At 46.7% G+C, this 27,759-nt stretch overlaps 1 long non-coding RNA gene across 1 annotated transcript in view; it reads left to right on the top strand.

Moving 5' to 3' along the window:
- LOC148182750 (uncharacterized) overlaps positions 1-24,075 on the top strand; it is a 46,623-nt gene extending 22,548 nt beyond the window's left edge. The window contains exons 2-4 of the long non-coding RNA XR_015774224.1: positions 20,752-20,880; positions 22,040-22,171; positions 23,602-24,075. This is a non-coding gene — a long non-coding RNA (uncharacterized LOC148182750). The remainder of the gene's footprint in view (positions 1-20,751; positions 20,881-22,039; positions 22,172-23,601) is intronic.
- Positions 24,076-27,759: the final 3,684 nt, after the last annotated feature.

Raw genomic sequence — 27,759 nt, 5'->3', positions numbered from 1 at the left:
TAGGTGCAGCAGCTTAGATTTCAGCGTGACACAGTGTTTTCACACCCTTTGGTAAGGAGGAACATGATAACCCAGTTAGAGGGCAGGATGCTCCGAGCTTTCAGTGCATATTTATACCATCTATTTTAAGCATCTACTTTCAGATCTTTCTATATGGTCAGTGTAAAAAAAAAAAAAAAAAGATCCACATCTCTGGAAGGTGACTCATGACACCTAAAATAGACTCCTCAGACATCCTCTCTCTGCACTAATTATAGCAGGAGGCTGGAGATGTTTAGCACAGTTTCAGCACGTGGAGGTTGATGTTGCAGGAGAGAGCAGCTTTGTTTTCCCTGGTGCTGGCAGCGGGGTGCAGTGAGGTGTGTGCAGGTTATTTGCAGCCCAGTTCCCTGGTTTTATGGCCTCCCTGCCCTGTTTCCCTTTGCTCCAGAGAAAGGTGTTGAAGCCCACACAGGTACTCCCAGGCCTGTCCAGGCTGATGATCTGCTCTGTTTCTGGCAATGCTGAGGATGGTAGAGGGAGTGTGGTGACCATTCCCACCCAGGTCACACTGGGACTTCTGCAGGAGGCTGTAGGAAGTGGGATGGGACACCTGCCTCTCCCTCAGAAAGTCCTCAGCAGAGGAAACCCACTGTGGTTTCCCCTTGTGTCACAGCAGCTGTGACAGAGCAAAGCTGGCTTTGGGAAGGGCACACAACCACAGTAACATGGGAGATACCCCAAGGCTTGGGGCTGCCATTCACTGGCTTTCCTGCTGCTGGAAAAATAACAAAACAGTGTGTCTGTGGGTGAGTGTGGGAGAGATTTGCCCCACCCTGTTCATCCTTCTGATCAGGGTTGCCAGGCTCAGAGTGGCACAGCCTGGAGTTTCTCCCTCCCCTCACCCCCACTTTGCATAGCCATCCTTGGAGCCACGGTAGAAAATTAAGCCCAGAGTTGGCCATTTGTAAACCAAGCTGACAGGAAATTGCTGGTTTTGTGCTGAAGAAGTCATTACCTTAAGCTTTATTGCCGTGTGCAGAGTTTACTTGTGACAAAGTAAATGCACAGAGATGTCTGTAAATAGGGCTGGGGTATTGCTGCCAGCTCCTGGTAAGCCATCAATCAGCAGGGCAGGGTGGCAGGAGCCATGGAGAGTGCACACACACAGAGTCTCTCACACACACCTGCTCGGAGCTCTGCACCCCACTGCCAGCATCTTCCCTGGCTGGGCAAAGCTCCCTCCTCCTTTGGGCTCCCAAGGATGCTTTGCAGCCCTGCTGTGCCACGGGAGATGTGATTCCACCTGGGATCAGAGGGTGCTGGGCTGGAGGAGACACCTGAAAGGGCTCGACTACATGAGCTGTGATCTTAGGTCCCTCTGCCGCTTGGCTGGGACAGCAGTGCTGCAGGGCTGCTGGGAGAGCCTGCTTTGGGCTTTTGCTTCTGTCCATTAACGTTATGGCTGTGAGAGGGAGACAGCTTTGTCTCAGTAATGCCAGCGGGAATCTCATTTAAAATAAATGAGGCAGCGAGATGCACCACTCGTGCTGCTTGAACTGCAGGAGAAGCTGTGCTGGGGAGGGAACAGATGTATTGAAAATAAGTTGGTGTCTGTGTGATTGGTGTGTGTCTAAATGATCTTGGTGGTGCCTTGAAGGAGCATCTCCCCTCCTGCTGCTGCTCCCCTGTCACTGGTGAGGAGTTGCTGGCAAGCAGGCAGCTCTGGCTCTGGAGTGGCTGAGTTCTCCTCCAGCTCACAGAGCTCTGGCAAGTGGGAAATGGGGGTTTCTGGCTTATCTGTGTTTCCTCAGCCTTCCTTACTTGTCTGAGCACTTCAAGATGTCTGGAACTTTTTATGTGCTTCTTCCCTTGGAGTCAGTCCCCTGCTTCTGAAGCTGCTCTGATTTTTGCCAAAATTGTGGCAGCGCAGTGCAAGCACACATTTCTGGTCTTTTCTGGCTTCTGCCACTTGTGGGAGTGATAAAGTCAGACAGGGAATAAAATCTCATCACTTGGGGGTCACCAGAGGGGCAGCCTGGAGGAATTTTCCAGGCATTGGCTGTTGTTGCAGTACTGCAAGGAAGGCAGAGCCCTGTGTTTGTGTGTGTTTACAGCCACAGCTTCTTCTGGGGCAGCAGCGTCCGGGGGCTTCTGCAGGTGCTGCAGCTTGGGGTGGTGTGGGAAGGGAAAGGGAGGGTTGGCAGGTGGCAACAGAAATCAGGTGATGCTGCAGATTTTCTCCCTCTCAGTCCTCACTCTCACAGCTTGTGCCCCCACAGTGCCCAGAAGCTGTGAGGTTTTGTTTGGGTGGATAATCCCGTTTGCCCATGCTGAAATCCTGATGCTGACCCGATGTGGGGCTGCTCCCAGCCCTTGGCTGGGAGGGGAACACAGAGAGCTGTGCATTCTGCTGCCCCCCAGCCCTGGCCTGGGAGTGCCCACGCTGTGTTTGGTGCTGAGGAAGGCACTCATTCCCCACTCTTCAGCTGTCCTGCTGCAGGGCAGTCCCTTTGGCACACGGAGGGAAGGGTCCCAGCTGCCCTGCTGGAGCAGCACCCAGCCCTAACTCGGGGTTGATTCCCTGCATGCTGGGCTCTGGGAGCAGGGCTGCTCTTCCAGCCAGGCACCTGGCCCTGGCTGGGGAGTGAGCCACGGAGAACTTGGCCCAGAGTGTGCCAAGAACACTCTTGTGCCCGGAGTGTGCCCGCTGACACAGAGCTTTTCATCCGCAGCCACGGCAACCCCGCATCCCGATTAGCCCGGCTCCCACGGTGCCAACCCCAGAGCTGTGTCCCCCTGTGTCCCTCTCTCTGCACGACTCCCTGGCCCCTGCCTGAGTTTGGGGACGTGGTGCCAGCAGCCTCCCACCCACTCACCCCTTATCAGAAGGAAGCAAGAGGGTTTTCTGGAGCCTCTGCTGAGCTGAGGCATCTCCTCCAGTCACTGCTGGCAAAGCCCACAAGGAGCTTGGAGGGACCCAAAGCAGAGCTGAACCTTGGTGGCACTGATAACCAGGTGACAGCCCCCAAGGTGCTCAGCTCAGCAGGGTGGGTAGGAAAGGCAGCAGCTCCTGAGCCCCACGCAGGGCAGGCACATTGGCTGGCTGCTGCGCTCTGCTCCCTGCCCAGGCTGGCAGCAGCGGTGCTGCCCTGGGAAATGCTGCCCAGGGAGTGCTGCCCTGGGGGATGTGATGGCAGGAGCTGCTGGGGAACCTTCCTATCACACTCCTTGAATCAGAAAATGCTTACCTTTCCCTTCCAAAACTCAGCTCTGTGGGAATAAGGATTCTGATTTTACACATTTGAAACTGCAGTTGTAACATTAAAACAGAACTGGTTTTTCAAATTTGAGGTGACTGTGTGTGCCGAAACTTCAACTGATTCTTACCAAAACTGCTTGGAGAATAACTCTGGTGCTCTGTGGCTGCTGGATGAAACTAGCTTGCTCTAGGGTGGTGTGTCTGGGTTGCTGAGGAGGTCAAGAAAACTGTTTCCAGGGTTGGGGTCTGAGTGATCTGCAAAGATGCCTTCCCTCGAGGAATAGCTAGTGCTGATTCTCAAGGCTGAGCTCATGCTGCAGCCCTTTGTTCAGTTGAGGTTACTCATAAAATCTCTTTCCTTTACGTGGATGTTTATTTTTGGGAACCTTTGAGGAACTGAATTGTCTCAGAGACTGTTATCTCTCTGTCAAATTTGGCTGAAATTGCTCAATAAGTTCAAAGTTGTTGAGGGAGACACGGGCAGTGTGAATGTATGAGCCACAGGAAATCAGACTGACAGGCTGAAATGAGAAACACTTTAAAACTGTCAAAACAAAAAGTCTTCCCAGTGGTCTGGCCTGACTTGTCCAGATTATTGGTTCCTAAAGCATCACAAGATCCTACCAGCTACCTCCAACCCTGAGGAGCTTCTGAGAGCCCCACTTTGCAAAGCTCAGCACTAACTCTGCCGACAGCAGAAAGGACCCTGGGGATTAGCAAGAGCTTTGCCAGCAGCTCTTCTTGTGGCCTCTCAAGTCTGGGAGAGTGGAAGCCCATGGCGAGATCTGTGCCATTACCAACCACCCCAAGAGGTGATGGCACACCAGACTCATTTGATTTGTGTTTCCTTTTGCCAAATGACTTTGAAAAGGGATCTGATACCAGTTAATTAGATGTAGGGGCAGATTAAAAAAATAGTTGCAATAATGAATCTGCTTTTACTGCTCCAGGAGTGCTATCACAGCCATTCACAGGATGGTTAATCTTTCAGCAAGTGCTTTGAGCGTTTTGTGCAGGGAGCTAAGCACCATCAAAAAGAATGAATGACCCTGTTTCTCTTCCCTATTGTGGCTATCAACCAGAGCTGTCTTTGGCACAGCTTGTAGGTTGATTTCTGGTTGAGCATTAGAGGCAGAATTCATCTGTCCAAACGTAGACATCTAATTGTGAATGTCTACATCTGAGTTACTTGTCTAGACTTGTTTATAGGAAAGAAATGGGCACCCCAAGGACATGAGTCATTGTATGCTAGAGTAAATGTCTAAAATAGGTCAGATGAATCATTCTGTAAATGGGCCCTTTTCTCTGCTGTGACTATAAAGGGAGCCCAGAGTGACTGTGAGTGGGACAGAGATGCCTCTGAAGTACAGTGAGATGCATCCCAGCTCAGATACATTTCTGGGTATGCATAGTCAGCTGCTCTTATGTTTGCACATCGTCCTGACATCCTCTGTCCTCTTCTTCTTGCTCTTCCCTTTATAAATTTACCTGAGGCTGAGATGCCATTTTATTCTTGTAGCTCCTACTGCAGGATGACTCCCAGGTACCTGCTTTTCCTTTCTCAGATCATCAGACTGGAGTCACCTTTGTTCCAAACCTGTGTCTGGGCCTGGAGCTCTGCTTTATCCTCTCATGGATCCCTCCTTTTCCACTGCACTGAAACACAGCTGGGGATCTGCTTTCCCTGTGGCTGGGTACATTCCCTGTTTAGACCATCCACAATCTCAGGTGCCCTTGTGTTCTCCAGGCCAGCACAACCTGCTCTGATTTACTCAAAATTTCCTTAAACTTCCAGTAAGCTGACAGAGTCCCTTCCTGGGCTTTGATTATTGCCTTTTTCCATCTGTGCTGTATCTGCTCTGGGTGGGCACTGCCCCCTGAGAGGGACTCACAGCAGCTCAGTGCCACCCTGCTGAGATGAATTGCCAGAACTGCTGGTGTCGATGCACAATCTCTGCTGGGGAGTCAGGCTATCAGCCTCAAGCTCCTTCACAGATTTATTCCCATTTTATTTCTGTTTGCTGAACAAAAGAAATGTATAATACTTACAAATCCTTCCAGATAGGCTTGGAGCCTAGTTCTAGATGTAGCATTATTTTAACAAAACCAGTGCTGTGCTGATAAATGGGATAGTGGGAGGAGGGAAAGAAACTATTTATAACACATAGTGCAGGAGATGAGGGAGGGAAGAAAACTGAAGAGTGCAGATAAGATTTTTACTGCAGGTGTTTTCTCAAGTTTTGGCTTGGAGACAAAGGGAAACCCACAGACCATCCAGATAAGCCCATTAGGTTAGCTGAGCACTGTTTCATTACTCGGTAGTGTTATCCAGGCCCTCTGGCCTCAACAAAATCCCAGCTTTATTCTTTCCTCAAATACTATTTTATTAAAAAATCCTCTCTGTGTGAGAGGACTTTTAAAAAAGCGTATTTTAAAAAATATATTAGAACATGGGAACTTTCAAATGCTGGCAAGCTGCACCCTTGTGTGAATGTGAATAGAACATGATGTGCCTGCTGTCTCTTGCCTCAGTGTTGCTGAGACTTTCCTTTCCTTTCCTCAGCTGGGATCGAGCCCTGGATCCACAGGTTTGACTTTGACCAGGTGAGATTCGACATCCAGAGCTGATGGGGGCTGAGGGATGTGGGAGCAGATCAGGGGTGCTATGGATGTTTGTGAGGAGAGAAGCTGTTGGGACCTGAGCAATGAGGAGGTTGTGAGGCAGCAAGCACTGCTCTGGGAAGCAGCTGGGACTGGGAGCTGTGGGCTGAGGGGCACCAGCCCTTCTGAGTGGGTTGGCTGAGTGTTTCAGAGGGGAACCCAGCTGATCTGCCTGGCAGGGAAGTTAAATTGTGTCCCAAAATACACATCCTCCTGAGAAACAGGCACACAGGAGCACTTGTTGGAGATGAAAGGCGATGGAACATGTAAACTGAAACCACAGTGAGCCTCACTCTGCTCTGAACCGTTTCCCACTAGGAAATTCCTGGCTGCAGCAGCCTTTCTACTTGCTCTGCAGAGCATGGGCCATTTGAAGGTGGCTCTGTGGCAGGAGGTGCTCTGGGAGGCTGCTCCCTTCTCAGCACTCACTGCTAGCAGTAAACAGAGCAGGGATGACTTGGAGGAGCTTTCTCTTCCACCACAGAGCTTCAAGATCAGACCATGCCAGCAATGAGCGAATGTCCTCGGCGTGCCTCTGACAGTGTTCAGTGCCTGATGAGTGGCCTGGTCCTGTCTGGTTCCCAGTGGGCTGACACCTGGGACACCCAGGGCCTGGAAAGGGCTGTTCTGACACTCTGACCAGACAGGCTGACATTTGCCTGCAGTGCTGCCCAGTGTAAGGTCATCCCTTCCACTGGATAATGATGCCTGTGAGGACAGAATGTCTCTGCTCTTACACCATCCCACACCTCTTTGTCTAAGTCAGCTCTTCTCATACCTGACAGTCCCTTTGTGTTTTCTTCTAATATCCAGAGTTAACCTCACAACTAAAGCTCAGCAAATCTCTTTAAATCCACTTGTTCCTGGAAGCTGTCTCCCTGCAATGATACCTGTGTGTGCCATTGTCCTGCAAATACTGAGTTAGAGATTTTCCCTGATGCTAAGAGATGTCATTACTAAAACCAAAGCAGATGGTAGAATGGGATTGAGGTGATATTATGGAGATTTTCCCAAGGTGTCATGTATTTTCTGCAATCATGAAGCACTCAAATGGCTCACATGAGGAGCCCTCCATCTTGGGAAGGTTTTTAAAAAATGTGAACATTTGTCAGGGATGACTTTGTTACCCAGACTTTCCCTGGGGAAGGACATGAACTGTGTGGCTTCCTAAGGTCTAGTCCCAAGAAACACAACCAAGAAACTTGCCAGATGCTGAAAGTGTTTGTAAGGTTTAGCAATGGAGAGGAAATGTTCAAAGAATAAAACATATCTCAGATTCAGAGCTGCTTTCTCAGCAGTGCTGTTGAGTTTGATTAGAACAAATACTGCCACATTTGGCATTTGAAATGCTGGAGTAACAAATGATACCTACTTTTCAGGGCAGGAGGAAATCAGAGTGCAGAAGAAATCAGACTCCTTGGGACAGAGCATGTGGGAGTTTGCTTTGTATTGTCTGACCCACACTGGGGCCAAGTACAAACAGTGCTTGAAATTTGCTCCTAGCATTTAGATATTTCTTAAAAACAAAAACAATATTAGATGGGGAGCAGTGGCTAGGCTCAATCTGACCCCAGGGTAATTTGCATTAAATGGTTCCCAATTCCTTCTTTAATACTGTTCTCCTGCCTAGCCTGTGTGTGCTGCTCAATTCCTCTGCTGGAGGAGCGAGCAGCACATGGCAGAGGAAGACAAGCCAGCCAATAAAGTGATGTGGCAGAGGGAAAGAGAGGAATGTTACAAACAATCCCTGTTTTGGCTGATAAAGACATCCTCAGGAAGCTTGCAAGTTGTAGGAGTCTGTATTTTGCTGAGCTGGGGAGAGGAATGGAAAAAAAATGTATGCATAAAAAAAGGCATTTCCCCATTTGATTCAATTTCCATAATATTTTAGTATTCATCCTGCTTTTGCACAATGTGAAGCAGAGATCCAGGTCTGGATCTGAACAGCACCCAGGTCTGCTGTTGCTTTGAGAGGGATGCAGGACTTGCAGTCTCCTCTTACTGTGGTCTCCAGCTGCAGAAAGCTGACCTGGAGTGAAATGGGGGAAGAAGAGGCTGCTGCAGTTGGTGTAACCTTATTTTTCACATGGTTGTATTTGCCCCAGACAGGTGCCATATTATCAGAAGGATGTCCTTTCTGAACTTCTGACGGTATTTAACAGGCACAGAGCGGCATGGTTGAAGTCACATCTGGAGCACCACGTGCTGCCAGGCCAAGAAGCCGCCAGTGGAGCTCTCCATCCAGCCCAGCAGTGCCAGGCAGGTCCCTCACTGGGTTCCAAGCCCTCGGAGAGCAGGCTGCTGGGTCAGGATGAGTGGTTTTCCCCCACTCCAAACGCTGTGAGCGCCACGGCGCACCGAGGTCAGAGCGCAGCGCCAGACATTAAACGCTCCATTTGTACGCGTGCCAGGATGAATCCAAAACCATTGAATCTCCAGCCGTGCCGGTTCCTCTCACAGCAACAGAAAACATTTTTCTCTTCATTGGTGTGTTGAGACAGCGGGCTCTGAGCTGTGCTCGTCTCAGATCTGTCACTGCAGTGTCTCTCTGGCTGGGCCATCGCTGGTGGAGCTCCCACTGCCACTCGGGGAAGATGCACAGCAGTCTCCAGTGGCCACGAGGCTCCCCTCGGCCTCCCTCGTCACCCCAGCGAGACAAAGGCGATTGGAAGGCAGAGGAGAAAATAACAAACTGTTGAGCACGTCGTAAATCCAAAGACATGGCAGCAACAGGGCTAAGCTCGTTCATGCAGGAAATATTGTAAATGAAACAGCGGTGTTCGGATACAGCGTCTGCTGAGAAGGAAATCTCTTTCGGTAGCTTGCACCTGCTAGATACAAAGAAAAGAAAGGGACCGGATTTCTTAATTTTGCAGGAATCTATTTTTTTCCTCAAAAGACAGCGTATTTATAACTCTAGTAAAAGAGCAAAATTGGTGTATAAAAAACATCCTACAAGAAGAAGAAATTGATTTCTGGATCTGATCAGACCAAAGCTCTTAATCTTTGCTCCTCTTTTATAGAATTGCTGCCTGGACACCTCCTCTGTGTGTCCAGGACCTAATGCTTTTTCCATCCATACTGAATGGAAAACTGTCAGGAAAGGGAAAGAATCTTAATTTATTCTCTCTTTCCTTGATTAAAAAAAAAAAAATAGAGAAAGATAAAGATATTGAGATCAATTGTTCTCTTCTTTCCAGCGCTTCTCAGGTGACAGGAGAAAGTGAAGACTGTTGTAATCCCTTAACCAGGCATTTCACAACAGCAGTCCTCAGACAGGACTCAGGTGCGTCCAGAGGTGCAGAGATATGAGCTGCTGATCTTGTTACAAATCAGTCCCTTTGCTTCTTGATGTGAACATGTAGCAGAGGGAATCTTACTTCATCAATAACTCAAAGGCCTTGGGGCTTTAAGTACCAGCAGAAACAAGTTCCAAGAGAGGCCCTGGAAGCACCTACAGAATTGCCTGTGATGGCACCCTGACTCAGACAAAGCTTTGGACCCAAAAGAAGATTGAGAGGCTTTAAGGTGAAAGAAAAAAATCCAAAGAAGCAATTGGATCAGGTTTTGTTAGAATAAAACCAGGGATGTTAAAGTTTGTGAGTGGAGCAAACGCAAAGCATCTGTTTGCACTCCCCTGCCCACAGGTGGGTCTTTGCTCCCAGAGCTGGCTGTTCCTCGATGACCACCTGAGCTGCAACAGACAGCTGGAAAAGGGGTACCACGAGGGCACACTTAGGAGTAGGCTGTCTGGAAACTTGGCAGGAAACCTCCTCTTTGGATGGCATATGTTCAGGAGATAGCAGCACCAAAAGAAGGGAAATGAGCATCCAGGTTTGACTGCTGTGGCTGGAGGTGAGTCAGCTGGGTACAGTGGTTGTGTCTGCCTCAGCCTCTGTCCCCTTGCCTCTCTCCCGGCACCAAGGTCTCACAGATGTCTCCAGCAGTGCCTCTGTGTTTCAAATACCTATTTGTTAATAAGGCTAGAAGCTTTGAAAGCTTTGAAAGGTCCTGTCTAACTTAATCCCTATTGATCACAGAGCCTTGATGTGAAGGAATTTTAAATTTCCAGCTGCTGACTGTTTAACAACTTCTGACTTCAAAAGCTCTAGGAACCTTCTCCTTTTAAATACACTCTCCACTTAAGGAAAATGTAGTCAGCCCCTCATTAATGTGTACTTCTCCCATAATTATACAAGTGTTCGTAGTGCAAACTCCACTCAGTGCCATGTGCACATTCCTCATCCAGGAAATCAATAGGCAATAAGCAACATCCATTTCTGATCTTTATAGAAGTCATTTGCTGCAAGGGCAACTTTTACTCAGTTTGACAGTGTAGATGTAAAATAGATAATCTTTAAAAACACCCAGGTCTCCTCAGCTGGCAGCCCATTGTCCCCCAGTGAACCAGGGCATATTTCCCAGTGCCTGCTCTGTAGCTGGGAGAGCATCACTGCTGCAAGGCACTGGCACCTCCTCCCTCCCAGCTGGAACTGCCTGGGGGCTGGTCCCTAGGCAAGCTGAGAGCTGCCAGTGGAGCCTCTCAAGCACACAGGGTGACAGTCTGAGTTACAGCCCTGAGTCAGGGAGCATGGAGGAACCTGGAAATGATTATGGAGCATTCAGGGGAGCCTAAGCAGTAGAGAGAGTGCAGAAACCATGTTAATCCCTGGGGAGCTCAAACTATATAATTTACACAGGTCTATGCCTGAACTTACCTTTACAGTCATGCTCTTGAAAAAGAGTTTACTTAAAAGGGAGGGGATACATAAATCTCTGGGGCTGAAAGAGCAGCTGAGCAAAGCCAGGTTCATAGGCAGAGATTTGCATGCCTTCAAATTCACACAGCCTTCCTGTGTGTTGCATGGCTGGGATGGAGGCAGTGAGGGGCTGGAAAATCTGTCAGCTCTGTCCTGCACTGGTCTGAGCTCTGTGTGACTGCAGGGACCACAGGGTGAGGTGATGCTCAGTGGAAATTGATGTGAGTAGGTGTTAGTGCCTCCAGGAGACAGAGTTATTCTAGATGCAAATACTTGGGGGATCTTTGTGAAGGTTCTTGAATAAAACTGAGACTTGATACTTCTGAGGGTTTTGGGGTTTTTCTGGTTTTGTCAAAAAAAGAAAAGGAAAAATTGTCCCTTCCCCATGGCTCCCCTTCCCAGACCACTAGGGCAGCTGAAGAAAGTGAACTAAACATACATGTAAATTGTAATGTGCACCTTCCAGCTTCTGAAACTGGTGGAGCAGGGTCCCAGACACAACAGCTTTCTTCACTGGCCAGTTCTGACTCACCCTCCTTCTGCAGAAGCCATGAGACATAGTGAAACCCCACAGTCTCATACTGTTTACAAATGTACAGGAAGGCACTAGTCCAACTAACTTAATGCTGTTTTTTGGTACTGAGACACACTCAGCTGTGCAGCCTGAGACAGAAAACCAAACTCTGTGGGTGGAGTGAACTGGGAAGCTGTACCAAGCTACCCAGAGGTGCATGCAAGCCTGGGACCAGCACTGGGCATGACAGGGATCTCCAGCAGCCCCAAATTGCACTTTTCTTTGAAGGAGCCAAAGAGGACTGTCACTGAGCTGATACTCAGTTCTTTTTCCTCTGATTATGTTATTTTCAGATCTGTGTGACCAAAAGGCGGTGGCACACAATCCAGAGGGTCTTAATCTCTGAAGCTGAATGCTCTGGTCCAGCATGAAGTGATTGCTGCACTTGATTTCAGAGCTGCAGGAGAGGAGGCTTCTCTGCAATACATTAGGAGAGGGAGAAACCTTCTGGAATGACATGCTGGATTGCATCCTCAGTGTACGTGGGACAGGGAGCTCTGACACTGATCCCAGTGCTGGCAGCTCAGTGACAGCCCCTGCAGGGACCAGGCTGTTTGTGTGTGTGCACCCTGTGCAGCAGCCATGCACAGCTCCTGCACTGCTGCCCAGCAGCTCTGCCCTCAAGGTCAAGGGTTCTTCCATCATGCAGTATCTTAATCACCTTTGGATATCTTTCAAAACCTGATCTTGTGTCTTGATGAAACTTTTGACAGGCAGTGAATAACAGGAGCATTAGTAATTCATGGCAGAGGGGACTGAGGCATTTCTTGTTTATCCTTCCAAAATGGTAAATGAAAAAATGGACTTTTTCTTTGACCTTGGTTTTGGTTTGTGCTGTAGGTCCCCAAAGAAGAAAACAATCTCTGTAGTAAGTTTCTTATTAACAGAAAGCATTTGCAGTAGGAAGAACAGTGTGTTCTGGCCCAAACTTGCAGCTGTGGCCACCAGCTGTTACAGCCCTCTTGCTCCAGCTTTGTCTTTACTGCATTATTTCAGAGGTAGCTTTAAAGAACTGAGAGGAGAGCCCAGGAGAGGCTGGCTTAGAAACAACCTGCTGCAATCTACAGAAAAACTTCTGGGTCTGTGAAGGGCTCCAGCAGCCCAGGGGATAACCTGATGCTTGGCTCCAGGGTCTGTGCAGATGAGCCAGGGAATGCAGGGAAAATCTGGGTATCTGGTGAGTGGAGATGTATTTAGTAGCAGGAATGAAGTGTGTGCCTTCCAATCACATAAATTATATAAAGACTTTGGCCAGACTCTAGACATCCCACTGGAGATCATTACTGCTCTCTCCCTGTAACTTTGGGTCTTTCATAGTTCAGTTTGATTTTAGACATTGGGAAGTGTTCAGAGATCTTTGGCATGGGTCTTGTATGGCCATTTCCCAAATAGCTGTCTGCTCCTCAGGTTTTCTGTGGCTGCTGGGGGCTCGTGCCAGTACTTCCAGTGCTGTCCTCTGCATCAAGGGCTGCAAAGACCATTTGGCCCTGACTGCATATGGGAATACCTTACTGCCTGCTGCTGATTTGTCTGACCTGCTCCTCTGCTTTGTCCACATGCTGCTGGCTCTCCCTTTGGGAGATAATTCAGAGCAGGTATCAGGAAGTTCTGCTCTCCTGGGGTCTCTATGCTGGTGGCCTGGCAGCTTGGGCTGAGAGGAAACAGTTGTCTGCACCCTTTGGACTGCAGCTGCTCTTTACAGAGTTTGGGTGTTGTTTTGTTTGTGGGCTGGTCCTTGAATGTTCTTAGAATAAAACATAATATAAATAAGTAAAAACACATTTGCCTCACCTCCACTCATATGAAACCTGTTGTGTATAGCTTTCTCTTACGTAACCCACCTGACTCCAAGAACAAATGTCCCTAATTTCTCCTGGATGATAGGTTTTGTAGAGATTTAAAAGGCAATTTCTCTCTCCTTCTCTTAGCTCTCACAAAGTATTACAATAAGGAACTGCAGTGACAGACAATACTTAAAGGCACGGTTTAGAAGTGATTCATCTGTGAAACACGGTGTAGCATATTTTATTGTATTTTAGCTAGTAAAAGCTGTGCCTTCTAGCTCAGCTCTGTCATGCTGCATGGTAAATTACACTGATAGGAATCCCAGCCACACAGCTGAAAATAAGTACCCTCTATACAAGAGTTAATGTGGTAGATTTGTACTTAGACATGTATTTGTAAAATATTTAAGCTGCACGAGAAGGGCGTCTGTAGGAAGATATGATTACAGGATCACAGAAGTGCAGCACGGGGCTGTCATATTTTAAGGTTAAAGAACAATCATTAGGCTTTGGTGGCTGACACTTCATGGGTGGAGGAAGGGAGCCCTTTGAAAAGCTGAGTGGGGAACAGCCTGGGTCTTGTACCTGTTGCCCCAGCTGTAAGTCAGCCCCAGCTTCAAGGATGGTGTTTCTACTGGCTCTGGGACCCTCTTATATCGTTGTCTTATGGTAGGAGAAGAGAGCTCCAGGAATTGCCTTCTTGTGGCAGCACATGCTTTATGCCTGCGGGCAGAAAAAGTACAGCTGATCAGGAGCTGATCTTCTCAACTTTACAGCAGTACCTCGTCATCCCAGGGCTGTGAGTGCCTTCCAAACACACACAGCAGTTTTACAAGCTCTTCTACATCTGGGCAGTGCCATGTAGCCTCTTGGCACAAAGCACTTCAGTCTGTAGTGCAACAGCCTTCAGGAAAGCAGGAAAGCAGTGCATGGGTCCTTATTGCACTGGGGTGATTTAGTCCTGCAGAGAGAAACACACACCTCTGTACTGTGACTGCCAGCCTTGCATCTTCTGTACTCTTAAATCTTATCTATTCTCATAGTGCTAGCAGTTTTCCAGCCAAATGGAAAGGAGTTCATGTTCAGGTACTACAGTACAAGATAAAGTATTGGAAATTTTTGATTGCTGGTTCCTAAATCACACCCAGTCTAAATAAGCTCCAATTCACTGAAGTGTTTTAGCAGCCTTCCCTTGACTTCACTGAGCTCTAAGCAGATGTTTAAACTTAAGTGCATGCTTGAGTTTTGCTGAATCATACAGCAATAAAATATGCAGAGCTGGTCTTTAATATAACCTCCTGATTCATGTGAAAACGACACATTTCCCGCAAAGCCTACTTTGAGTTAATTAATGAGCATTAAGGACTCACATTTTTCTAGCAAAGAAGGGCCCCAAGGGATCACAGCAATTTGTGTTCATACCCTGAACGATACCAGTACAATCTTCCCATGGAGACAAAGCCTCGAGCACTCCCTCTGTGATAACCAAGCACTTACATTTGATGGATGGGTTTTGGCTGCCTCTGACACCCCCTGGGTCAGGCGGGAGAACCTGGCCTCTGACCCATCCCTTTCATCCCCTCTGGCTGGAAGTGTGCCCACTGCATGGCTGATTCTGGGGGGGACAAGGGCAGTCTGCACCCTGGGAAAGCAAGGAGGGGAGTGGAGGGGCTGCCTTTTTGAATATAAGTTCCCAACACTCCCTAAATCACACCAACTGCCCTTGCTGTTCTTACAGCCTTCTCCACGAGCTTGACCAAAGGGCCTGTGATCCGTGTCCACAGGATGTGCTGGCCACAGGAAGCCCTGGCTGTAAATTTATTTTGGAGCAGAGCAAAATGAATTGGAGCAGCTGGGTGTGACACAGGGAGGAGTGACACTGGAGTCAGGGACCACCAGCCCCATGGCAAGGCATCCCAGGACCTCGTTAAAGTCGGACTCGAGCAGCCCCTGCCACAGGAGGGATGGGGGCACTCCTTCAGGACATAAAAATACAGATTGCCACAGTCCAGGAACAGAGCTGGGGCTGAGTGCTGCAATGCAATTTCCTGATGACCACTTTGGCAGCCAAGGTTTTATAAAAATGACCCTTGGTGGCTGGGAGCTGCACAGCTCGGTGCTTTCAAGGAAGTCCCAGGGAGTTCCAGGTTGGGGAGGCCTCCTCCATTGGCAGATCATCCTTTAAGGCCCATCCCTATAGACTGAATAAGCTGCATCTTAAAACTATATACACTGGCTGAGGGTTTTTTTTTGTCCTGGATATTTACTCCCCACTACTGCTCTCCCAGGCCTGTTCCAGAAGCTTACTCTGCTGGTGAGAAACTGTTTAATTTCCACTCAGACTTATGTCAACATTGCCTGGTAGCTATTTCCCTTCTCTCTATTTATGCTCCTAGAAATCATTGCTCAGCCCCATTCCCAGCCATGTGTGGTCCTCCTTCAGCTGGAAAAGGAGGAGATTGTTACAGGAAGCACTGGAGCAATAAAATCAGTGGTTGTGGTGAGATGTTTAGGAGCAGCAAGGACACACACTTGGAATGCTGCTGGCAGGTGGGGCTGGGGGACAGGGATGTCTGAGGGAAAGGGGTTGTCTGTCCTCGATGGGTGAGGGCAGCTTATGCTTGGCCTCCAACCAACTGTGCCAGCAGAGGAGTTAAGGGTGTTCCAAATGTCTGCAGTTATGAGGAGCAATGAGACAAGGCTGATCAGAAGGAGAACACTGCGATATTTCATGCAGCACTTGAGCTGGACTTGAAACAGAGAAGTATGTTCATCAGTTGTCAGCTATTTGGCCTGAGGAATGACACATTTCACGCTCTTTGTCCCCATAAGTGACAAACCAGGATAATAATAGCCAGTCACCTCTCCCCAGGGTATTGGGAGGGTCAACGTCTGTAAAGGGTGTGGGCCATTTAAAGTAATAAAGAAATGCAAAGTATCATTATTATTAACCTTCCTGTGCCTCAGTTCCCCATTTGTAAACTCTCACCCAGCACATTCTGATTACAGTTTCCTCAGGGAGCTCTGCCCACGGAGATCTCAGCTGGAGCTGAGCTTTCCAGCTGCTGCCACTTGTAAATATGGCCCACTTGCCAAAGATGCTGGGACATGCTGAGATGGACCAGATCAAAATGTGAAGCTGATGATCAGAGTCTTCACAGGGATTTATTTTTTGCTCTGTTATTGCTGAATTCTATTTACTTTTGCGGTGCCCTTCTATTACTTGTCTTCTCTATTTTCCAGCTGGTTTCTTATATGAGGTTCAAAATAAATTTCTTGGAATGTTAAGGGAGTGCCTTGCAGAGGGTGTAATTTCACCCATCTCTGCAGTGACATTTCCCATCCTTCAGGACAGCAGAGGTGAACCTCCTCTTTCAGCAGCACAATTTCAGGTAGGTAACCACCTCTGAGCCACTGAGCTGGAAGTAAAAGAAATGCAAGGCACAGGGAGCAGGATTCAGGAGACGCAGAAAGGGGACAGAAAGCTGAGTAGTGCCCCAGGCTTGTAGCTGCATGTTGATTTGTGTGTCTTCATTGTGCTGCTGTAAGGAGGTGCTACTTTTCTTCTGCACATTTCCTAAAATATGGTGTTATTGATCTTTGCAGTTGGTTCAAAGCGTGGGGAAAGGTTTTGTGGGTTTCAGGTCTGTTTGTTTATCTGCCTCATCTGAAGCCCGACTGCTCTCTTGCAGTGAAACGAGCCCTGTGTCTGGCGAGCCGTGTGTCACTTCAGTTCTTCCCTCCTTGCTGTCTTAATCTAGCAAAGTTGTTTTTCTTGAGCTTGGTTTGTTTGTCAAGTGAAGCATCATACATTGCCTGGAGCCAGGATGCAACTCTTGAAACCCAATAGTTTACAAGCTGCTTCTTCGGAAAGCTCCATTTACTTGGGATGAGTTATTCTGAAATAATATTTTCTTTCCTGCTTATTTTTTCTGACAGATCTTCTGCTTTCCCCATGCCCTGTCACATTAAACCATTTATGCACAAAGAAAGCAGTTTGGGTTTGCCCTTGTGACTTTACTGGAACCAGTTGCTTATTCTTATCACGGTTATGCCAGCAAGTACTTCAGCAAAGGAAATTGCAAACTACCCACTGCAGCCACTGCATTACAGTGCACTTAAAAGGGAAATCACATCCTAGTTTTAGGTTAATGTTTGGATATATAACTGCTGAAAGCTGAGTTTCATCTTGTGAAATGCTGCAGTGTCCAGAGCAAGGTGCAAGAGGAGAGCACCCTCTGTTCAGAGGGAGCTGCCAGCTCTGCAGTGGTCCTTCCACAGAGGCTGATAAGGGTGGTGTCACCACTGACAAAAACACAAGATGCACTCAGCCAGGGAAGAAAAGCAAATCTTGAAATCCAACCGAGTTTGCCCCCTCTTCATTTCTTCCATGGGGTCACAGAAACATTTATTTCTTCTTTTGCAAGGGTGTTTGAAGCATTCTCTGAACAATAGTTTCTGTTCACTTTCACAACACTAGAAATTACTGGAACACAATGCTTGGTTTGTTTTTATTTCCTCTAGATTGCTATATCCAAACATCTCTTCAATCTATTATATCTTAATACTTAAGCAAAGAATTAGTCATGGGATTATTTTTTTTTTAATTTTTATAAATTTTTTTTTCTTGAAGCCAATCCCTGTTACTTCACAGCATGGAAACCAAGTGGGAAAGTAATCTATGCAAATTACATGTGCTTTTCTGGTTGAATCATGTTCCCTTCACTCATGGTAATGAGTCACTTGGCATAAAGTGGACTGTTACTATGAATGGAGAAAGCACATCAAGGCTCTGCTTCTCAAGAATTATTTCCACTTGCTGCATCTCATTTTGGCCTGGAACCACAAGGGGTGAGACTCTGCTGTCAGTTTCTCTGTACTTGAGGGACTGTAGTTCCTCAGGTTTTCACTGGTCCCAGATCTTGCTAACTGCAGGTGCTGAGGGTGGTGCCTCATGGGCAGTCAGCAAAGCTGTCTCACACAGTTTCTAAACACTGGCCATGGAGTCTTTTCCTGGAGTAATACTGAGTCCAAGCCAACAACTAGCCTTGGTGAAGAGGAAGGCAGAAGTGAGTCCCACCCCACATGCGGTGTCTGAGAAGTGACTGCTCAAAATGCAGCTTGTCTGGCTGAGGAACTGACTCCTCCAAGTCAGCTGCCATCTCAAAGCTGGTCCTGTTTGTGTCAGACCTCAAGCAGGGTGACCTAAATCAAATTATCACTCTGGAGGATGTTTTTCCTTGTAGTTTTTCCTATATAGTAATTAACCCAATAACCAGATGGTGAGGTCTGGTGCTTAGACTGAAAACACGGGTGCCAGAGAGCTTGGATTTCTTGCTCTCAGTTTCATATAAGCACTACAGCAAAAGCAGCTCCCATGGGCATGACATGTTACACCTCCCCTGACCTTACACAGGCTTACATTGCTTTTTCTTGAATAGAAGATGTTATTCTTATTTATTTATTGTAATGGAAACAGACAACTGACACTGAAGTATTATGACACTGCTGATTGATAGCTGAATGACAAGCTGCAATGTCACTTTCTTACAGGAATAACTATCCTGAATTACAAGGATAGTGAATTGGAACACATTCTTTAGAAAGATGCCTAATCCCATTTTTAAAGCTCTGAGTGATGGTAAGCCTGCTATCTTGTCAAGTAAGGTCTTTAATTGCCCTCACTGGGAGGACAGTGCATCTTATATCAAGTTTGGTTTCAATCTAATGGCATTGGCTTGCCTTGTGACCTTGGAAGAGAAGGGATGGATCAGTTGTTTTAGGCTAAACTGATCCTGGAATTTATGTATTAATACACCTGCTCTGAAGAGCCTTCAGAGTTGTTTTGAACAGGTGAACCCTGAGTGGAGTTTCAAGTTCAGTTCTTAATTTTTGTGTGTGCTTTGTGAGTATCAATTTCCATTATCATTAGCCTGGGTTTTAGGCTTTGTTTAAAAAAACAAGCCTGGGCTTGGTCTGTGCAGTGGCAGGTAAGACACTTGATCAAGGATGTGAGTCCTTTCTGCTTCCTGAGCTTTAGGAGGAGCAGTGGGGATGAGCCTCTGTGTACTTGTGAAGCTGTGGTGTCGTGGTGATGACCTGTAAACCCCAAAGACAATGAATGCCACAGTTATGGTTTCACTGCAGCACCACACTGGTTGGAATACCGTGAGAAGAAACAAGTACAGTCTGAGTGACAGCCCAGGTGAACTGTCACACATCTGTCATCAGAGTAGCATTTAATTAATTAGGAGATAAATGGTGATGCCATTAGGAGTGTATTGAGACCAGTGAGAAATGTTCCAGTGTTGATAGAAATCACATAAAATAGCAGTCACTGAAACAGCTTCTCAGGTCTTCATGTTTTTGACATGTTACTTAACATTGGGGAGCCCCTAAGCTTTAAAGAAGCATCTCTCTACCCTGATCTAGACAAATTACTTTTGTACCTTGATCTAAACAAACTCTGATCTCTTTGCTGCCATTGAACTCACCTTGTCTGAAACCTAATCTGACTACTTTATTCTACCTCTGTACTGGGAATTCACTCTATCATTAGCATTTCAATCTATTTAATTCACTGAGGGTCGCTGAGCAATGTAACCGAATCCATGCTAAGCTACCACTGGCAATTTAGCTGTCAGATAGTCTCACCTTCTATTTTTAGTTGCACTCAAACTCCTTGCTTAAGGGGGTGCACACTGAATTTCTGGATTAGCTTCCCCCTGACCCCTCTCTTGTATCGCTGCCAGTCATGTTTAGGTTAGAGCCCTGTTTACATTGTTCTGTTACTCTAATTGCAGCTTGTCCAAGGTATGGACAGTATTCTGGGAGACTGTTGACAAGCCAGTAACTCTGGGATTAAGCCCTGGCATTTAGAGCTGACAGAAGTCTGTATTAGTGCAGTGAAGAAAGTCTTTGACAGGGACACTTGTTAAACTGCAAAGCCAAACCTCCAGAATCTTATAACCTAATTCCTTAGGCTGGATGGGCAGTCTCACCTTTGGCTCTCCATAAGGCATTCTGTAGTGCCAGATGCTTACACTTGGGTAGGGCAGGAATAGCATTGCCAAGGTTCATACCTTCAGAGATAGGAGGTTAGGATAAGGCATGCAGCTGCACTATTTCTTTTCTAAAGAATAATTTCAAGCAGCTGTGCTCCCTGGCCTTCTGTGTCTTTTCAGTTATTTTCTCTTGCACAGATTCCACTACACCTTATTTTTATATTTATTTTCTCCTGGCACAGCTGTCTCCGCAAGCTCTCTGTTCTAATGACCTTCTTAGCAAGTACACATGCTGTGGTGTATATTTAGTTTCGAACCAGCTTATGGCTCTTCTTAGGTGCAATTCAGGGCAGGAAGCAATTTGTTCCTGTTAACAGAACTGTGTACACATCCATGCTCTGCCTGAGTTAGTTAAACTTTGGTTGCTTGTTGAACTTGCTTTAGCTCTGTGTTCCAGTCACTTTGAAGTCTAATTTAAAAATTAAGCAATTAATGTGTATATTAAGCTTTAAAGAAGCATATCTCTACCCTGAACTAGACAAATTACTTTTGAACTTCAATCTAAACAAAATCTGATCTCTTTGCTGCCCTTCCAACGTACAATAAATGTGTATATAGGCAGAAAGCAGGCTTTATTGGGAGGAAAACAGGCTTGGGCATTTAAGTTGTAAAATTCTTGATCTGTCCTGTAACTTTGTGGTCAATTCACATCTCTTACTTCCTTCAGGCTTCAGCTGCCATGCAGCCTCCGAGTCCTGATGCTGTTTCCTGTGATAGACGCCCAGTGCATGCACCAGTGAGTCCTGCTGAGGGCTGGGCTGCTGTGTGAGGCTCCTCTGGGGGCTGATGCTCAGAGGTGAGTGATACCAGACTGCCCTGCTTCTTCTGATCCCAGCTCTACCTGACACCAAATAAATATTTTCCTGTGCAAAGGCGAGTAAAGAGCTGTGGCTGCTCCCTAGGAGGGTCATGGCTGGGGATGAAACCAGAATGTTCATTGGGAGCCTCAGTAATATCCAATTCAGATTGCTGATGAATACATCCTGACTTTGGGCACATACCTCCTGTTAATACTAATGGGAATGTCACACATGAATGCTGGAGAATATTGCCCATTATTTTTGGTCTCAGAGCTCTGAGCCGAGAGATTCCCAGAGAAAAATGGCCATTTGCTGTATGTTGCAGGCTGCAATTCATTATATACAGTGCTTGGTGACTGTTATTTACCTTACAGAACTGTAATGGGATAAGGAGTCTATGTAAGCCACTTAATGGTCTGTCTACCTTAAAGAAAATGTGTACCTGATCAGCCTCTGATTTATGCCACTTTCACCCCAGTGCAACTCCATTGGCTCCACTGGTGTTACCCCTGATTTATGCCAGTCTTAGTTGGACTTCATGAGTTTATGTACTTTATATGACTCATGTACACGAGGAGAAATGTAGTCTAATAAAATATCTGGCTGTGCATCGCAGCTGCAGGCTCTTTGCAGAACTGTTAACAGGAGTTCCACAAAGCCATGCTCTGCTCCTCTGCAGAACGTATATATTTCAAGGGGTTATATCCCATATCTATAGAGATATAACTTAATGGTCTCATATTTGACTAATGTGCTGCCTCACTGGCACAGTGCAGAGTTAAAGCAAGGCAGCAGGCAGGCTAAACCTGTAGAATGAGAATAAGAACTTGAAACTTGACTGTGGGCTTTTTTTTTTTTCACTTGGTAGCTCAAGTTCTTTGCCTGGAAACAAAGAACTTCCCACAGATTGCGTCCTTTCACTCTGAAAGCAACTGTTCTTATCTCAGTCATCTTGCTGCATCAGCACTTATCCTCTGGCTTTGGGATAGGAAAAGAGTGATTTTATGATGTTTATATTGCAGTAGCAGCCAGGACACGTAGTCTTAGGTGCTGGAGTCCTTGTTCTAAAAACTGTGTAAACAGACCAGGGAACTGCTCTCTGGCTCAACGATTCTGTGCTCCTCTTAATGAGGGCTTCTCTGATCACCATGGCAGCTTTTATCACCTGGCCTTGTCTGCAAGGAAAGTGATCATTCCTCTAATCTCGGGAGCTGGAGATGATCCTTCACCAGTCTGAGCTCTGCTGAAGTTGTTGGGGTGACAGCTATTATCCCTGCTGGATTCCAGGTCAGCTCACCTTCTCTGGTACTCCTAGCTCCTGACAGCCAGAGCTGACACCTGAGCCTGCTCTGTAGCTGATCCTTGTTTCCTTCACCATCTTGCCTTTTAAAGTTTGCCTGCGCTCCTGTTAAGCTTTCAGACACATCTTCATCTAATGAAAATAAGTGACAGGTACACTCAGGTGTCAGGTGTAAAATACAGAGGTTGGGTGAATTTCTCAGGGAAAATGCCAAAAACTCTTTGAAATTAATTCTGTACTGCAGGGACAGCCTGACACCTACCTAAACCTCAGAAAGGTGAATTTTGGAGACACTACTAATCCTAAACTTGTTTCCTAGTCTGCACAGGTTTGTAGACAACTTTTGCCAAGTGGTATGACGGTAAATTGAGAAACCTTCAGATTTTACTGCAGTATTTCACCAACTCTATTGACTTGTTCCATTAAAAAAAAAAAAAAATAATTAAAGCTGCTAAGTTCCTAAAATGGAAAGTGCATCTTTCTTGGCATTGTAAAACAGCAAGATGAAGGCTTGCTCTGCCTGTACATAGCTGTAATTTATGTTTATGCTCTCATAAGGGGTCTGCATGTGCCTAAGTTCCATTAACATTAATAGGAGCTGAATGCAAGCAGGGAGGTTTAGCTAGAATATTGGGAAACATTTCTTCACCAAAAGGGTTGTCGCTGTCAGGAATTGGAACAGGCTGCCCTGGGAGGCAGTGGAGTCACCACCACTGGAGGGATTTAAAAGATGTGTAAATGGCTTAAGGACATGGCTTAGTAGTGGCCTTGGCAGTGGGTGGGACCCGATGATATTACAAGTGTTTTCTAACCTAAATGATTCTACGATTCGCTGATGCTGAATTCCCTGAATGCTGCCTTGAGTTCTAAAGCCCAGACTGGGTCCCTGCCTCAGTTGATCAGTGCCTCACCACCCAGAGCTGCTCCCCTCCCTTCTGGCCACACAACAGCCAAAGAAGGTTTTTTCCAGGGCTGGAGCACTGCAGTCACCCTCCTGTTACGCAGGCTGGGGCTGTGCACAGGGGTGGCTGCTGGGAGGTGTCCAGCTGCCTTGCAAAAAAGCACCACAGGAAGGAGATTCATCAGCAAGGGATGTTTTCTGCTTAGCTCACACTGTAATGAGCCCAAGTCCCTGGGTGGAGAAAAGAGAGGTGACAGGAGGAGATGGGGAGTTGGGAGGGGAACAACTTGTTTCAGGCAACAAATCAGTTGCTAACTCTGATCCAAAGCCATTTGCATCGATGATGTTGGCCCACCGTGTGTTGGAAATATAAGGCACTCTGTAGACAGCTGCCCAAGGGAATGCTAATTAGCTGCCAGGCAATTAATAATTAATCAGACTTTTGTTCATTGTGAAGACAGTGTTTTCTTTGGCAGCTTCATAGTGTTCTGAGTTTGCCTTGCTTTTCTTTCACAGGCTGATATCATCGTGCTGGAACCAGGCTTTGTGGCGACATGCCTCTCCCTCCCTCCAGCATCCAGCTCGCCCTGGCCACATGTGCAGCCCAGGCCACGACCTCGGCCTTGGCTGGGCTCTGACGCCCATTTAACAGTCAGAGGCTGGAAAGGGAGTTGCTGCTGTGCTATTTTTAACCAGCTGGACAGTTAAATAATTCAGAGGCAGACACACACAGAGTGGTCTGGGCTGTGTGTGGATCTGAGAGGGAACAAGAGCGTTGTATTGACCCTGCTGGGCTTGCTTAACCTCATCAAGCATGGGTTCTCAGGCTCTTTAATACAAACATGAAAAAAACCCTAAACTTTCAGAAGTAAAATCCCTGCCTTACTGGTGTCAATGGGACTCCTGGCTCTGAGTGCAATGGAGCCTGGATCACACTTAGCTGCAAGGCAAGAGCTGTTCAGTATTTCCTTACTTTCTAATGCTGCATAATTTTTTTTTCCATGACAATAAAAGCCACTTATGGTGAGTAGAGTCCAGAATGGGAAGTGTCAAAATTTCTGGGGGAAAAAGGATTACTTTTAAGAAATCTCTTTCCAAACAGGATGTCCCATGTGTGGCTACTCCCCTTGATTTTGGGCTAAGAAGAGATGTACAGGAAAATATTTTCTCTCATCTCTCTAGCCCAGTGCCCTCCCCAGCTGTCCCATGGAGTGGTCCACAGCTCAGTGGAAAGCTGACCCTCTCAGGGCTTGCCAGGGAGAGCACAAAACCTGCCAGCAAACCTGCTCCAGTGCAGAATTCCCACAAGGTCATAGCCTCATTCGGGCATCCAGTGTGGGGTCTTCCCAAGGCTACAGGTGAGTATCTGCTCCACCATGGAGCTATATGGGCTGCACGTGAACAGCCTGCCTCACCATGGCCATCATTCATTATGGGATGCAGGGGAATTGCTACTCTGGTGCCTGGAGCACCTCCTCCCCCTTCCCTGACCTTGGTACCTACAGGGCTGTTTTTCATGCTTCTTTCTCCAGCTGCAGTTGCACAGGCACCCCCGCTCCCCACACTCTCCCCAGCACCCCTTTTAAAATCCCTTCTGATTTAAAGAACGGATTTACCACTGCTGCTGATGAGCTGGGTCTTGGCCAGCCCTGGGTGCGTCTTGGAGCCAGCTGGCTCTGACACCGTTGGACAGGGGAAGCTTCTGCCAGCTCCTCACAGAAGCCACCTCTGTAGCCCCTCCTGCCACCAAAACCTTGTCATGCAAACCCAGTACGTTTGTCCATCAAACAAAAGGCACAAACTCAGTCTTTCGGCACGAGGGAATCCGCAGAGGAGCTCAACTTTGAAAGACAAATGTGCAGCAAACCAGGCTTCACTGATCCTGCTGTTAACAGGGCTGCTTGTTTCCTTTGATTCCTGTGTGTTAGCTCAGCTGTGTTTTGGGACTGAACAAGATCTTTCCACTAGTTCAATTTCAAACACATGGTAAATGACTCTGTGCCTGGAGCACCCAAGGTTCCCGGGTGGTCTCTGTGCAGAGACCAGAGTTGTTCCTGCTGCCGAGATCAGGCAAACCACAGCTCCCTGTTCCAGCACAACCAGCGCCCGGCAGAACCCGGCTGATGAGGAGAGGAGCAGGAGGAGGCTGAGAGTCCCTTGTGCATTCCACACTTAAGGTTCTGCCGGTGTCTCCACGACCCAAATCATCACGACATTTGCTAGCTCAGGCGTGTGAAGTCTTGTTAGAAGAATGTGGCTCGTGATGATGCTCGGTGGCTCGAATGAATAATTTGTGGCCAGGGTGACTCAGGCAGTGCGGGCTGGCAGCCAGGAGCTGGGCAGAGGAGCCAGGGGCTCGGCTGCACGTCTGGACAGCATGTGCTGGGAGCATGGCGCGTTTGAAAGGCCAGCTGTAACCCGTGTGAGGCCCGAGTGTGCCTGAGAGCCCATTAGAATACCAGCAAGGAAAAGGAATTTGGCCTCAGAGGTGTGCTCTTCTAGCCAAAAACGTATAGGCAAGTGGGTGGGAAGGCTGGACATACAAAGTTCACGTTTGCAAATGGAAGTGATAGTGCACTTGGAAAATGTGACTTTGGGTTTACCCAATCCCGTTTCTTTTTTTCTACAACTGAGCGATTCCTGTCTGTCCTTCCTTCTGAGCTTCAAGAAGACATTCATTTGGGAGGCAAAAGCCCTGCCTGTTTGACAATGCATGCAAAATATAATGCTATGCCCTGTATAGTGCAGAAGTTCAATTTTCAGATAATACAGAATTGGGATGTCTTATCTAATACTGCTGGCGGGATCTCCTGAGAGTCTGCACAGCAAAATTTACCTGCTTAGTATGGTGAATTTAAATCACCAGGGCCACACTGGCAAAACTCTCCAGTGCAGAACCTCATTCTGGTCTAAAGTCCTAGAGTAATTATTCTGTAATAAAGTCACTTAAATTTTAGAATAGAGTGTCCATGTGGAGAAGTTATACTGGCATAGTTATAACAGGATAATTATTTTGTTATAGCTATGTCAGTCAATTTCTCAAGGCATCAGTCACATGGGAAAGTTGAAATGATGTATTTTTTCCAGTCTACAGCAATTCTTTATTTTTTAATGTCCATTAGTGCTTGACTAATGCTGAATGATAGTGGAAATTCTCCAGAACAAAGACAGTGCTCAGAGTTTCCTCGTAGTTATCAAAAGAATTTGGATCTATTCTGGTAAAACTAATATGTAATGAATTGGCAGTGATTGGGGCTTTATAGCTGAATTTACTGGGAATTATGAAACCGCAGTTTACTAACTTCAACTGAAACAGCTGAAACTCAGAAATCTGTAAAGTCCCTATTTATGTGTTGAGTTCTCAAGATTTTTTAAGAGTACACACAAATCCAGATTAAGATACAAAATTTTCTCATTCCCACACAATGCTGGATGTTTCATATTTCAACACAGGACTTTATGACCAATCATACCACTTTTGGGGGTGTCTGAGTAAGTTGTTGCAAGGTCTATTCATTATGGTTCATTATTAACTGTGGTGAAGATAGTCCTTTAGGATCAAACTGTACATGTCAGAGGACAATGGCATATATGAGCTTTCTATGGAGGTATGCCAGAGCTAGCTTGGGTCTGGAATTAAAGCATAGCAGGAATTAGGAGCCTGGCTCCCCTCAGAGCTGTCTGTTGAAATGCTAGATGGAGCAAACAGGTGCCAACTGAATTTGTTGCAGTCACATTTGAATCTGAGTTGAAGAGTTACCAGAACAGGGAAGGCAAAGAGTCTCAGTGCACATGAATGCACTGTGTAGTTCCTGCACGCCAGGCTGGGCACACAGCAAGCTGCCTGGGGAGCTGGGGCACAGGGAAGCAGACCTGATATGTACTTAATAGAAAGCATGACTCAAAATGAAACCTGCCGATGGCTGTCAGCTGTCTTACAGCAAAATGTTACCTAATTACACGTACTACATCTCCCTTCCTGGAAAAGGGGCTGGGTTTGAGGTGGAGAACGCCAGCTGGGATGTACACAAGGGCAAGGACAGAGGGCCACACCTGCAGGCACATTTGGGTACCTGGATGGCTTCTTGGTCCCATCGCTGTCTCCTTGGGCACAGCCCATTTATACCAAGGATGTTCTCCTGTCACCCTCTCCCAGTACCACCATGCCAGAAGGTTACTCAGCACTTCTTGTTGTCATACAAACCCTACTAGATCAGGTAGAGTAAACCACCTCATTTTGATTTCAGTTTATCTTCATACATTCACCTCTTTGGTTATTTGCACAGGGCACAAGGATAAAAAAGGAGATCTGTTTCCAGGGCTGCAAAACAAAGGCCTAATCATGTCTTAGAATAACTGGAGTTATAAACTGATGGGGCATTTAAAATGTTATCTAGTTCCAAACATCAAATGTTCAAATTCAGCCTTGAGGGGACATTAGCTGATTATCAAATCACAATGAGATTCTTATAACTTTATTTTAATAAACAGTTTTCATAAATGTTAACATTTTAATGGATGATTACATTCATATTTAGCTAGCAGATGCATTCATGTTGATTGATGTTATTTCCACGAGTACCAAAGGAATTAAATAATGACTTGTCACTTATGGCAAAGAGCTGCTCTAATATTTTTTAAATAAACAACGTTATTTGCGGTGTTTGATCGGAT

The sequence above is a fragment of the Pseudopodoces humilis genome, chromosome 20 (genome assembly GCF_049639895.1).
Source record: "Pseudopodoces humilis isolate 2021_Gansu_Grassland_sample_001 chromosome 20, ASM4963989v1, whole genome shotgun sequence".
NCBI lineage: Eukaryota > Metazoa > Chordata > Aves > Passeriformes > Paridae > Pseudopodoces > Pseudopodoces humilis.
Note: the sequence above shows the minus strand (reverse complement) of the source record. Positions and strands in the feature narration are given on the sequence as shown.